The sequence below is a fragment of the Dermacentor andersoni genome, chromosome 10, assembly GCF_023375885.2.
Source record: "Dermacentor andersoni chromosome 10, qqDerAnde1_hic_scaffold, whole genome shotgun sequence".
NCBI lineage: Eukaryota > Metazoa > Arthropoda > Arachnida > Ixodida > Ixodidae > Dermacentor > Dermacentor andersoni.
In genome coordinates, this window is record NC_092823.1 from 28,201,927 (window position 1) to 28,207,281 (window position 5,355).

Below are 5,355 nucleotides of genomic sequence, written 5' to 3' on the forward strand. Positions count from 1 at the left end.
GATTTTCGCGAAATATACACAGGGTTTCTTGTGTTGACTTTTGATGTGGCCGTCGTCATCTTCATTGTTTTTGTTGTCGTTGTTGCTCTTTAGCCCTATAGGTAGCACCTAGAAGCCTAAAAGTGTAAAATAGACAGGCAAGCCTGTGGAATCTATAAGTTACAGGAGACTTTGCGCATAGGCGCTCGAGTTCCTCCATGGCTTGTGCCCGTCTGGGTCCTCGCCTAGGAAAGACACCACTCGCTATACTCCAGTATTTACGGACAGGTCTAGAGGAGCTAGCTCACATCCACCTGGACAGCCGCGGTGGAGCAACGCCGACATGCTTCAGAGATTCTGTTGCGGCCCTCTTACGACGATGTGAGGATTGCCAGAGTGACAGCGCGCTCAGACCCCGTATGCGCCTCATCAGCACTAGCAGTAGGAGTGGAAAATATGGCGCTAAACGAACGCTGTAAGATGGTATGAAGGCTGCCGTACTTACTAGCTTCCTATCCTTCACGACCAGGAGCACGTCAAAGGTTTCCAATGGGGGGAATACAACTTTTTGAGTTCTGAGATTAGTTTGCCTACTCAGTGACCGCATGGGCAGCTATACCTTAAAGTGTGCCGAGCTGTGACCGAGAATCCATTCCATTAGGAATATATCCAGAAAGTGGTCTTGCAGTACGCGAATCTGCTGAACAATTTCGAAGGAAATTCACAGCGAAGCTGTATAAGGCTAGGTTATGGGAAAAAATTGCATGCGTCTATCAAACACTGCAGATCGAAAATTTCTCCCCAAACGTCGGCCGATACCGAAGATAGTGCAATACCGGGCCAATGCCGACCCGGGCCGGAGGTGGAGCAGGCTTTCAGCACTCCGCTAACTAGTTAAGATAAGTTTAATATCGTAACTCCAAATACACCCGTTTCCGACATTAAGCAGATAATAACAGATACTATATTTTGACGCGCATCCGCCATGTCTACGTTCGCAGCATCCTCTCTTTGTCGGCGTGCCAAGCGCCTTCATATCTCCTTTCCTTTTCTTCCGCTCTCCTCTGGTGGTGGTCCCTTAAGCGTGCTGCCCGCCAGGACCACGACGCGAAAAGAAATGCGAGCCATCCAGCCCTGATTCCGCAAACTTGGCACGATTCATCGGAGCAATGGCCAGGTTTCAGAGTCAGCTTATGAGGAACCAACACACATGTGCAAGTCATAAATACCAGGTTCTCTAGCCGAGTGCCATCCGTGCGGTATAACCGAGCTCAGATTCGTCCACCTTGACTGATCAAATAGGGCACCACTGTAGGTTAAATGAGGCGTACAACTCCTGCGGGGCCCGCCGTGGTTACTCAGTAGCTATGGTGTTAGAATGCTGAGCACGAGGTCGCGGGATCGTATCCCGGCCACGACGGCCGCATTTCGATGGGGGCGAAATGCGAGAACACCCGTGTACTTAGATTTAGGTGCACGTTAAAGAACCCCAGGTGGTTGAAATTTCCGGAGTCCTCCCCTACGGCGTGCCTCATAATCAGAAAGTGGTTTTGTCACGTAAAATCCCATAATTTAATTTTTAATTTATCTCCTGCGGGGACGTAGAGTATCCGCCTCCAGTGCAAGAGGACCGTGATTCAAGTCCCGGGCCGCACAATTCTCCACCAGAAAATACCAAAAAAAACCGTGTGTTGAGAAAATTGCACAAACAGGCCTGGAGTGCGGCCTGATCCCGGTGACCAGAACCGGTAACGCACTCTCTCACCAGAGCAGGATTAGCCACCCTGGTGCAGTACTTGGCCACAACCTCCTATAAGAACACAACAATGAAACCCCGGCCCTCAGTCCTCAGCAGCTGCGAAGCAACTGACCACGGCGGCAGTCAGACCTGCGACGCTGCAGAGGGTGCTAAGAATCCCTGGCTCCGGACAGGCCGCCATTGGAATATGAACCTGGTAACGTTTAACGCTAGAACGTTATCTAGCGAGGCGAGTCTAGCAGTCCTATTGGAGGAATTAAGAGGGCAGTAAATGGGATATAATAGGGCTCAGTGAAGTTAGGAGGCCAAAAGAAGCATATACAGTGCTAAAAAGCGGGCACGTCCTGTGCTACCGGGGCTTAGCAGAGAGACGAGAAGTAGGAGTCGGATTCCTGATTAATAAGAACATAGCTGGTAACATACAGGAATTCTATAGCATTAATGAGAGGGTGGCATGTCTTGTAGTGAAACTTAATAAGAGGTACAAAATGAAGGTTGTACAGGTCTACGCCCCTACATCTAGTCATGATGACCAGGAAGTCGAAAGCTTCTCTGAAGACGTGGAATCGGCGATGGGTAAAGTCAAAACAACATACAGTATACTGATGGGCGATTTCAATGCCAGGGTAGGCAAGAAGCAGGGCGGAGACAAGTCAGCGGGGGAATATGGCATAGGCTCTAGGAATAGCAGAGGAGAGTTATTAGTAGAGTTTGCAGAACAGAATAATATGCGGATAATGAATACCTTTTTCCGCAAGCGGCTTGGCCGAAAGTGGACGTGGAGGAGCCCGAATGGTGAGACTAGAAATGAAATCGACTTCATACTCTGCGCGAACCCTGGCATCATACAAGATGTAGACGTGCTCGGCAAGGTGCGCTGCAGTAGCCATAGGATGGTAAGAACTCGAATTAGCCTTGACTTGAGGAGGGAACGGAAGAAACTGGTACATAAGAAGCCAATCAATGAGTTAGCGGTAAGAGGGAAACTAGAGGAATTCCGGATCAAGCTACAGAACAGGTATTCGGCTTTAACCCAGGAAGAGGACCATAGTTTTGAAGCAATGAACGACAATCTTATGGGCATCATTAAGGAGTGCGCAATAGAAGTCGGTGGTAACGCCGTTAAACAGGAAACCAGTAAGCTATCGCAGGAGACGAAAGATCTGATCAAGAAACGCCAATGTATGAAAGCCTCTAACCCTACAGCTAGAATAGAACTGGCAGAACTTTCTAAGTTAATCAAGAAGCGTAAGACAGCGGACATAAGGTTTATAATATGGATAGAATTGAACAGGCTCTCAGGAACGGAGGAAGCCTAAAAGCAGTGAAGAAGAAACTAGGAATAGGCAAGAATCAGATGTGTGCGTTAAGAGACAGAGCCGGCAATATCGTTACTAATATGGAGGAGATATTTCAAGTGGCTCAAGAGTTTTATAGAGATTTATACAGTACCAGTAACACCCACGACGATGAGGTGAGAGAGAATAGTCTAGAGGAACTTGAAATCCCACAAGTAACACCGGAAGAGGTGAAGAACGCCTTGGGAGCTATGCAAAGGGGGAAGGCAGCTGGCGAGGATCAGGTAACAGCAGATTTGTTGAAGGATGGTGGGAACACTCTCCTAGAAAGATTGGCTGCCCTATATACACAATGCCTCATGACCTCGAACGTACCGGAATCTTGGAAGAACGGTAACATAATCCTAATCCATAAGAAACAACGCTACCATAATCCTAATCAATCAGGTGATAGAGAAAGGTGCGGAATATAACCAACCCATATATATAGCCTTCATTGATTACGAAAAAGCATTTGATTCAGTCGAAACCTCAGCAGTCATGAAGGCACTACGGAATCCGGGTGTAGATGAGCCATATGTAAAGATACTGGAAGATATCTATAGCGGTTCCACAGCCACCGTAATCCTCCACAAAGAAAGCAACAAAATCCCAATAAAGAAAGGCGTCAGACAGGGAGATGCGATATCTCTAATGCTGTTCACAGCATGTTTACAGGAGGTATTCAGAGACCTGGAGCGGGAAGAATTGGGGATAAAATTTGATGGAGAATACCTTAGCAACTTACGATTCGTTGATGATATTGCCTTGCTTAGTAACTCAGGAGACCAATTGCAATGCATGCTCAATGACCTGGAGAGGCAAAGCAGAAGGGTGGGCCTGAAAATTAATCTACAGAAAACTAAAGTAATGTTTAACAGTCTCGGAAGAGAACAGCAGTTTACGATAGGTAGCGAGGCACTGGAAGTGGTCAGGGAATACATCTACTTAGGGCAGGTAGTGACCACGGATCCGGATCATGAGACTGAAATAACCAGAAGAATAAGAATGGGCTGGGGTGCCTTTGGCAGGCATTCTCAAATCATGAACAGCAGGTTGCCACTATCCCTCAAGAGGAAAGTGTATAACAGCTGTGTCTTACCAGTACTCACCTACGGGGCAGAAACCTGGAGGCTTGCGAAAAGGGTTCTGCTGAAATTGAGGACGACGCAACGAGCTATGGAAAGAAGAATGATAGGTGTAACGTTAAGGGATAAGAAAATAGCAGATTGGGTGAGGGAACAAACGCGGGTAAATTACATCTTATTTGAAATCAAGAAAAAAAATGGGCATGGGCCGGACATGTAATGAGGAGGGAAGATAACCGATGGTCATTAAGGGTTACGGACTGGATTCCAAGGGAAGGAAAGCGCAGTAGGGGGCGGCAGAAAGTTAGGTGGGCGGATGACATTAAGACGTTTGCAGGGACGACATGGCCACAATTAGTACATGACCGGGGTAGTTGGAGAAGTATGGGAGAGGCCTTTGCCCTGCAGTGGGCGTAACTAGGCTGATGATGATGATGATGATTCACACGGGTACTTCATGTTTGCCTTTTGTTTTTCAGCATGTTTATATCGCAGCTGCTTTCTGTTTAATTTGCACAACTCTTTCAGCTGACTGTCAAGATGAAGGCATCTGTAGAACTCCAAGCACAGACAATATTGGAGAAATTTCCAAGCCTTCGAAAAATTGTCCTGCATGGAGTGTTGTCCAAGGCTCCACTGGTAATACCATGACAACGTGGAAGGACGTACCGCCCTGTCCATCCCCGCTTGAGTCTCCAATCAGTTATTTTAGGGAATTTTTTGACATGCATTTTTGGCTCTAATCTGTGAGCACTCTTCCCTGTATAGCGCTCAGTGGAATACCAACAAAGTTACTTCAATGACTGTCAACAATTTGGAGCGTACAGTGCTCACTTTGTCAATTATGAAGCTGCCTCAAACGCGCATGTACTGGTCAGAAAGGTTCCGCATCAGTCAAGTTGCCGACGCCATGACGAGAGACAGATGGGAAGAAATCAAACAGTCACTGCACTTCAATGACAACCAGGAGGCACCGGGCCTCAATGACCCCGAACGCAACAGGTTGTACTAAGTGCGGCGCCTATTGGACCACGTGGTCTCCAAATGCCGTGAAATACCAAAATCTCAGAAACTATGCGTTGATGAGCAGCTGGTGCCTTTCAAAGGCCGCAGCTCATAGAAGCAGTACTTGCCAAACAAGCCGAAGAAATGGGGTTATAAACTATTCCTTCTCTGTGATGAGTGAGGCATA